At 36.4% G+C, this 9,753-nt stretch overlaps 1 pseudogene; it reads left to right on the forward strand.

Moving 5' to 3' along the window:
* Positions 1 to 1,068: 1,068 nt before the first annotated feature.
* On the forward strand, positions 1,069 to 4,896 carry LOC132107610 (murinoglobulin-2-like; annotated as a pseudogene).
* Positions 4,897 to 9,753: the final 4,857 nt, after the last annotated feature.

Here is a 9,753-nt window from a genome sequence, read left to right on the forward strand (position 1 = left end):
GTACAAATAAATATTCCTATGATTCCGTCATCCTCCATGCCAGCCCCTCTTTAATGGAATGCTTATGTTTTGAAGTTCAGTGAAGTTGAAAAAATTATAAAAGTGATGCAAAAGCAACTAAATAGTATAACCAAGGAGCAATTAAAAGCAATTTATCTGCAAACTAAATGTTTTGATAAAACCAGCAGGAGAGCATTGATTTGTACACTGAATATGGTGACAGTAAAGTGTGTTACAGCAAAGTTATTGAATGTATTACAATATTTTTTTCATAAAAGAATATCATAAAACAGTAATAAAAGCAATTTTGGTGAAGTATTGTCGTATATCAGCAGTAGAGAATTGATGTGTGCACTTAATTTGATGGCATTACACTGAACAATAGTGAAGTTATTTATTTATTTTTATTATTATTTATTTAATATATATATTATTTATTATTAGTTACTGATTTTTTATGTATATAAAATATAAACATTTTGCTAAAGCACATTTGTTCAAACTAAGTGTTGTAGGATAAACTGAGACCATTGATGTGCAAATTGAATTTAGTGACACTACAGTTTGTAACATTGAAGTTGTTGACAATTTTTGTAGTAATTATTTTCAGCTTTTGCACTTTGCATCGGATCCCTTTGGACTTCTCTCTGCCACCTGCACGTACTGTAGAGATTATTGTGTTTTGTCCAGTTCCTGTTCCTCGTTTCAAGGAAAATTTGTTTGTAGCTCAATGTATTACTTTGATTGAAAAGAAGTGTTGTTTAACTCACGAGTTATTCATCCAGGAAATTCGAATCTGTGAATATCCATCTTTTTCTTCCTTTAAAAGCAGGTGTTGACATTTGTACATTTTATGGGTCTAGCTTCTGCTCTCATCTGCATCCAGCTATTTTTAGCTGTACAAAACAGCTCGTTTCATTGCTTGATATCGAAAACTGCTGTATCTTACCATATTATTTTAATGTATTAACAATTATGAACACTGGTTTTTAGTGCAAACAGTTTTACTGTTTACAGCATGTTGTTATTCGGTTAAGGCCAAAAGGCTTTTTATCAAAATTATTGCTAGGAACAATTTGGTAGATGCTGGATATTGGTAGGGACCTATCAGCTCAGGTTCCTGTCATGGTTCCTGACATCATCACTTCTTGGGACACAGAGGCCTTCTGTCTGTCCTCCAAAGGTCTGGGTCTGGCTCCTCCTGCTCAGCTGACAGTTTTCCAGCCCTTCTTCCTGGAGCTCTCTCTACCTTACTCCATCATCCGTGGGGAGATCTTTGAGCTGAAGGCCACTGTCTTCAACTATCTGTCCAAGTGCATCATGGTGAGACTTCAGACTCAGTCTTATCCAATCATATCAAATATGCCACTAATCATGTGTGTTTGATTGACAGGTTAAAGATGTGCGGCAGTGGGCGGCAGTGGCTCAGTGGTTCATGTAGGTTGTCTACAAACCGGAAGGTTGGTGGTTCAATCCCCGGCTCCACCTGACCAAGTGTCGAGGTGTCCTTGAGCAAGACACCTAACCCCAGCTGCTCCCGACGAGCTGGATGGTGCCTTGAATGGCTGACACTGCAGTTGGTGTATGAATGAGTGTGTGAATGGGTGAATGTGAGGCAACTTGTAAAGCGCTTTGGATGGCCATGTGGTCTGTTGAAAGCGCTATATAAATGCATTTACCATTTAAAGTGACTCCAGCTCCTTCCTCAGACTACACTCTCAAAGCCTCCTCTGATGAACAGTATTCATCCTGTCTGTGTGCTAATGGAAGAAAAACCTTTAAATGGATCCTCACTCCTTCTGTTCTTGGGGAGTTTTCCAGTCTGAATCATTGTTTCTCGGTGTTTGTGTATGTTTGTATCTTCACAACATGTCTTGTGTTGTAGGAGTCTTGAATATTACAGTCAGTGCAGAGGCTGAGTCGTCCCAGACTGTGTGTGACAATGAGATTGTGAGCGTGCCAGAGAGAGGACGCATTGACACAGTCACACGAAGTCTGCTTGTACAGGTCAGTGCACGTCAAACAGCTCTCAGACGTCATTTCTCCATGATCCTAATGCTGCTTATGTCAGTATGATGTGTTGATGTTACTGTTTTATGCGGAAGACAGAGACCTACAGCTGGTTACAAAGGGTTTGTCTTCAGATATTTAGCATCATAGTTTCTCTGCTGATCACTTGTGTTTCCGTCTCTCTGGTTCATAGCTGACAGTCTCACAGAGGTAGTGGATCTGACTTTTCCTAAAGATGTGATAAAGGGATCAGCCAGATCCTCTGTCTCAGTGAATAGAAACATTTACATACAAAAGCAGAAATGAGAAGTTTGTGTTTGTTTGTTCCAACAGGAAAGACTGTTCAACAACCGAATAAATGTGTGCTATTTTTCACTAAACATTATCACAGAAACAATGCCTATTTATCTTTAACAACTATTTTACTTTTCTTCCTCTGATATCAGGGAGCAGAATGCCTATGGAGGATTCTCCTCCACACAGGTGACTCAAACTACTCAAATCAAACACATGATTGCTGAATAATGGGTAAAAGACACATTACTGAACACATTTATTTCTCAGGACACAGTGGTGGCTCTTCAGGCTCTGTCTTTGTACGCTGCCAAAGTGTTCAGCTCTGACGGCTCCAGCACAGTGACTGTACAGTCAGCAGCAGACACTCACCACTTTGATGTCAATCAGGACAATAAGTTACTGTACCAGGAGAAGCAGCTGCAGGACGTCCCAGCCAATTACAGCATTGAAGTGAAGGGCTCAGCTTGTGTATCTGTGCTTCATTGATTCACACTCACTTTCTCTCTATCCTCTCTTAGCATTTTATGGCTGGCCCTCTATGATATGATCAATTCATTTTTTTGTTCATGTTGACTCTCTCAGATCGCTCAGTTCTACAAGATTCCCACTCCTACTGAAGCTAAAACACTGAGCATTGATGCAAAGATTGGGGAAGATTGCAGAACACTGGGACAAAAATGAACTTTGAACTTTACTGTGAAGTAATTAAGAACAAACTTGAAGTCAATAGACTAGAAAATGATTATGACTTAAAGGGGTCATGGACTGAGAAAACTAAAGGACAATACTGTGCCAGCTATTTTGGATCCAACATTACAGTGTGATGGACCATTTTTATTATGTGATTTCTATTGCTTTGTCTGTTGAACAGTTTATTTGATATAAGTATGCATGTTAAAACTTAAATCACAGCAGCAACCATCTGTGAAGACTGTCAAATGTTAGCCAGTCATGGCAGTGGGAAATTAGTTCCAAGTTTGCAATCCACCACGCCTATTCAAAAGAGTGTTCTGATGAGGAGGGTTAAAACATGACAGAAAATATCCTAGTACTTCAAAATTGTTTTTGATGCAAAAGTCTTGATAACATCATAAGTGGACCTCAAAGATCAGTACAAAATAAAAACAGAAGCAGTTCATGATACACTTTAAGATTTACTAATAAATACATATTTCCTGATTTTTTTTTTACATCAGAATAAATATAAAAGCAATATGAATTGAAAAACAACAACACTAAACTAAACTAAGAAACACATTGGTTATTAACACATTGTAATATACACTCACCCTTGCCACTTTATTAGGTACCACTGTTTAATTGCTTTGTAACACAAATTTCCAATCACGTGGCAGCAACTCAAAGCATTTAAGCATCTAAATGTGGTGAAGATAACTTGTTGAATTTCAAACCGAGCATCAGAATGGGGAAGAAAGGGGATGTAAGTGACTTTAAATGAATGAATGTTGAGTCAGCTAAGAACAGGAAAGAGAGGCTACATTTTGCACAGGCTCACCAAAATTGGACAATAGAAAATTGGAAAAATGTTGCCTGGTCTGATGGGTCTAAATGGTTCAGGCTGGTGGTGGTGGTGGTGATGTTGTAATGGTGTGGGGGATATTTTCTTGGTACACTTTGGGCCCCTTAGTATCAATTGAGCATCGTTTAAATGCCACAGCCTACATGAGTATTGTTGCTGACCATATCCATCCCTTTATGACTACAGTGTACCCATTATCTGATGATTCCCTGCAAGACAATGCACCATGTCACAAAGTTCAAATCATCTCAGACTGGTTTCTTTAACATGACAATGAGTTCGCTTTACTCAAATGGCCTCCACAGTCACCAGAACTCAATCAAATAGACCAGCTTTGGGATGTGGTGGAACAGGAGAATCTCATCATGGATGTGCAGCCAACAAAATCGGCACCAACTGTGTGACGCTAGCATGTCAATATGGACCAAAATCTCTAAGGAATGTTTCCAATCCCTTGTTGAATCTATGCCACGAAGAATTAAGACAGTTCTGAAGGCAAAAGGGGGTCCAACCCAATACTAGCAAGGTGTAACTAATAAAGTGCACAGTGAGTGTAAACTGCATGTGTTTTGTGAATTGTCCTGGCTTTTTCTCTAATTTATTTCTATTTATTTTGTTACTTTCTGAGGCATTTACAAAACTTCTCCTTTCTATTTGGTCTTTTCCAGATATGAAAGGATTAACATAGTTGTTGTGGATATTAAACTCTTATCTGTATTTACAGCTGATACAGCAATGGTGCATTGGTTTCATCACAAACATTTTGTGATGAGTTTGTGTCTTCTTGCAGATCGCCAAAAATATCCCAATGAATTATAAGATACAAATGAAATAGGTTCTTCCAGTGACAAATCTCAGGCCAGCTGTGGTCAAAGTGTACGATTACTACCAAACAAGTAAGATTTTATACAGCAATTTTTATTACCTGATGCAGAATTTTAATTCAAATTTATTCCATGTACTTATTTCCACTTTAGTATGAATGTTAACATTCTCCGTTTCCTTCAGATGATCAGTCAGAGAACAAAAACTACTTCCACTGTCATTGAAGCTGCAGAACTGATGCTCAGCTCTTAGTTTATTTTGGATAGAGATGTTTAAAGACTTAAATGTTGAATATTGTAATGATTATTCTTTATCCTGGGCAAAATTATTTCCAATCTATAAACCCAAATTTGAACAACACCCTAAATCAGATTTTCTTGCCATGTCTCTTGAAAACACAACACATGATTACACACACAACACATGATGACACCGGCAAGAGATATAAGTATTGTTTTGATTCAAACCTTTTTCCTACTACTTGTTTCATTACTGTTTCAGTTTTTAGAACCAATTTATACTATGTGTTTCCAGATCCCTACTATCTCTACCACTCGCAAGCCACACATCCAGGGCCATAGCTAGTGGGGTGAAAGGTGGTGACGATTATAGGGGGGGCAACGATCTCGACCGCCTGGCTGAGGCCAGCCTAAAAAGATGCTCAGGACAGTTGACGGGCCACTGCTGCGCATCGTCACGAAAGCGTATCTTTTTCACGTGTTTTTAAGCCTTACCGCTTGTCGATTTAAACACGAAAGCATCCAAACAAAAGACACGGAAAAGCTTAACAGAGTAGCTGGTTACTCGCGCGCTGTGTTCGGTGCGCACACAGAGAGAGAGAGAGCCGCGTATCACGGACAGCGACACTGAACCGAGCTCTCTTCTGCGAAGTTCTCCTCGAAGTCCCTCCTGCACCTGAACGAACAAATACAAATCGCAGTTTGAACAAACAAAAAGATGTGAAAGAGCCCAATTCAGTACTCGCGGTGTTCTGGTGTTCAGGGCTCACGGACAGAAAGGCATCTCAAAACGCTTGAACACCGAATTTGCTTCTTTTTGCTCTTGTGTCGACAAAATATGTCAAAATTCCCAACTTGAAAAGTATGCTCGAAAAAACTGTTTGGATGCGTTCATCGTCGTTAAAGTGACCGCGCCTAATTTAGCTACTAGCTGCTGTATGTTGGGTGCTAATCCAAGAAAATGAAAGAAAATCAATCACTGCTCTTGACTGAATTACTTTGTAGTTTTAAGAAGAATTTATGGACAGTCAAACCAAAAATTATTCAGACACCAGATATAATTTATATAAAAGTTTGGAAACATTACTATTTTTAATGTTTTTGAAAGAAGTTTCTTCTGCTCATCAAGCCTGCATTTATTTGATCAAAAATACAGAAAAAACTGTAATATTGTGAAATATTATTACAACTTAAAATAATAGTTTTCTATTTGAATGTTCTTTAAAAAAAATAATGTATTCCTGTGATGCAAAGCTGAATTTTCAGCATCATTACTCCAGCCTTCAGTGTCACATGTAACATTCAGTCATATCATTCTCATATTCTGATTTATTATGAGTGTTGGAAACAGTTCTGCTGTCTAATATATTTGATGAATAAAAGGTTAAAAAGAACTGCATTTATTCAAAAAAAAGAAAAATTCTAATAATATATATTCTAATAATACATTTTCTTTACCATCACTTTTTATCAATTTAACACATCCTTGCTGAATAAAAGTATTGATTTTATTTTAAAAAAAGAAAGAAAAAAAATTACTGACCCCAAATTACTGACCAGTAGTGTATATTGTTATTACAAAATATTTATATTAAAAAAAGAAATTTTTTTTTTTACTTTTTATTCATCAAAGTATCCTAAAAAAGTATCACATGTTCTGAAAAAATATTAAGCAGCAGAACTGTTCCCAACTTTGATAATGAATCATCATATTAGAATGATTTCTAAAGGATCATGTGATAATGATCCTAAAAATTCAGCTTTGCATCACAGAAATAAATGATAATTTAAAGTATAATAAATTTAAAAACAATGATTTTAAATTGTAATAATATATCACAATATGTTTTTTTCTGTATTTTTGATCAAATAAATGCAGGCTTGATGAGCAGAAGAAACTTCTTTCAAAAACATTAAAAATAGTAATGTTTCCAAACTTTTGGTCTGTACTGTATATATATAAATTTTACTAGTAGGTACAGGACACTATAATTCAATTATGTAAGTGAGTAGACTATAGCAAAATTAAGTGAACTGTTACTTATTATACCCAAAGAATCTTCATACAGTGTATTCTGTCCTAGATGCGTGTTCCATCTACGCAACATTGACAGATAGCTAACAGGAGTCAGAAAAGGGCAGAAGCAGTAGTAAAGTTGAAAGTTTTACTGTTTTGTTCTTTCCTCTTCTTTCTCTTTTTTGTAAAACTGAAATATACAAAGATTACATATGTCTTGTTACAAAATATTCTCAAAATAAATACTAATGAATTTCCGCTGTTTACAAATATTCTCTGAGCACATATTAAAAGGCTACAATCAGTTCTTCTTAGTGTAATTATAAACAAATTGCCATCACTGTTATATAGTTCGTTTTAAACTCAAACTAATGAATTACAAATATTTATATACACGTTCATGCAAACACTGAAAAAAGATAACAAACTTACAGGCAAAGCCTTTCCGAGGCACAAAAACATAAAGAAAACAGAGAGATGACTTGTTGGCCCACCGCATGGAAAGAAAACTGGAACACAGCGGCTATTTCCTGGTTAAAGGGGTGGTTCGGGATTTTTGACATCGGACTTCATTTTTAAGTCAGCCTGGTTGTTATTCATTAGTGGAGACATTTTTTTTTTTTAATTATCCAGTCTTTATATTTGGATAGATAGCCGATGCTAGGCTAGCGCGAGTCAATGGGTATATGTTAGCCAGCCATTAAAAACCGTTTTACCCGCTCCACAGTGCACCAAACGCAAATCAATTATAACACTAGACTATCGATGCAAATGTCCGTTGATAGAATAATGTTAGAAATCAAACTTACCTTTCATCACATTCAAGGCCGGACTTACCATTGGGCTTGACTGGGCTCAAGCACATGGGCCCCGCCCAATAGGGGGCCCCGCCAGTTTACGTTAGATTTTTTCAATAATATGTCAGTCATTTAATTTTTCATTTAAAGTTTGTTGATTGGTCTAGCATTGTTACCTGGTCCTGCCCTGCAATGAAAAATGTTATTTTATTAGTTAAATTAAATGTCAGTCATCTTGAGGTTTGCTGACAACTGGTTATTGTCAGTTACGCAGTGCCTCGTTTACTGCCGTTGAAAAAACCTGTTTGCATTAGACAGTGATGTAATGGCGGACAAAGTGGCGCGCTTAAAAGAAAATTAAAGAATGAAAGCAGCAACGCAAAAAGGAAGTTATCAGTAAAATGAAAAGGATTACTGGATTTTTTACACCCATGACACCACAGCTTAATGTGCAAGCGGAGAATCCAAAGGACAACAATCCAAACCCGCTGGAAGAAACGGTTGGAGACGATTTGAATTCATGAGCAGGGGAGCCCATCAATGAATCATCATCTCTTCAGTCAGAAACAGAGACCAAACAATGTCCAACTACAGATTCTTTATCCACTGATCTTGCTCGCTGGGGTAAAATTGATGAAAGCGTGCGTGCTTATTGGGCGCGAAAAGGTCAGGAGTCTGTTCAAAATAAGGTTGCTAATGTCAAGGCTTCTGAACGCCACTACAAACATCAGAAGAGACTGTTTTCTTAAACTAATTTCAAATGCAAGCATTTGAATGGTGAGTACTTGCCCAGAGAATTGTTGCTCTACTCACCATCCACCGGTAGTGTGTTTTATACACACACACACAATTTATCTTGCACTTTGTTAAATGAGTTATTTTGCTATGTTCTTGCAATTAAAGGCACTTCCTATATTATAATTGCTATCTTATATTAGCCTACCACTAAATTTGAACAAAGTTAGGCATGGTCTATGAAGTTCTGTATTTTTGCTAGAGTACTAAATTATTGGTAATGCCATGGTAATGAGAAAATGCTTATTTAATTTTTCTATATATTATTCTCTAAGATTGTAATTTATGTGATGTAGTAGACATACTGTAGGTCAAAGTCAGCCTAACACTGCCTATATGTATACTGGAGATGTATATAATCTATACAATATGTCATCACTTACCAAGAACAGTTTTATTTAAAGATTTACACACTCATAGATTTAGCTATTTATATGCAATACAAATGATTAGCTATGATTGCAACCTTACAAGGTATTTGTTTGTTTTTCAATATGTTTTCCAGGTAAATAAGTGTTTTATTCTCATTCTGACCAAGACATTTGTGCATTGCAATAAACACATGATCACTTTGAACTTTTTTAATCAATATTTATTTATTTAAAAAAACTTTCTCAAGCTTCAATCAGTGGTCAAATAAATAAATTATAACGTTTTTTTTAACATGTAACACTGTATACTGTACTAGTCACCTTTTGAAAGTAGCTTTGCACTTCAAATAACGATTGGATCGATTATATTGTTACGCCACCAGATGGCGACAAATGACTTAAAAAAAAAAAACATTTGTCATTGAATCGTTCATTCAGGAAATTCGTTCAAAAATGCTGATTCATCTATGAAACAAGTGTATTTGATTGAGGAATTGAATCATTCATTCAAACCCAAGTTTTTTTTAAATAAATGATTCAGATTAATTAAACATTTTTATAGACTTCAGCAATTAACATAAATTGTTATTTTGTTTAGTTGTTTGTTCAGAATCATGATCTCTATTTCTATTCTCAGTTTATCCAGAATTGTGTAGCTCTAATACATAGCTTGTGAATGTATCATTTTGTTCTATTTAAAGTAATGTATAGAAGGTAGGGCCCGAAGGTGACTCAAGCCCAGGGGCCCCCACCACCCTAAGTCCTGCCCTGATCACATTGCATTAGTTATAATTTGTTCCCTGTAATCATAAGCCTTGTCGACAGCAGCAGCGGAGTAATATTGATTACCTAGGCAACCGAG

Source organism: Carassius carassius, chromosome 28 (genome assembly GCF_963082965.1).
Source record: "Carassius carassius chromosome 28, fCarCar2.1, whole genome shotgun sequence".
Lineage (NCBI taxonomy): Eukaryota > Metazoa > Chordata > Actinopteri > Cypriniformes > Cyprinidae > Carassius > Carassius carassius.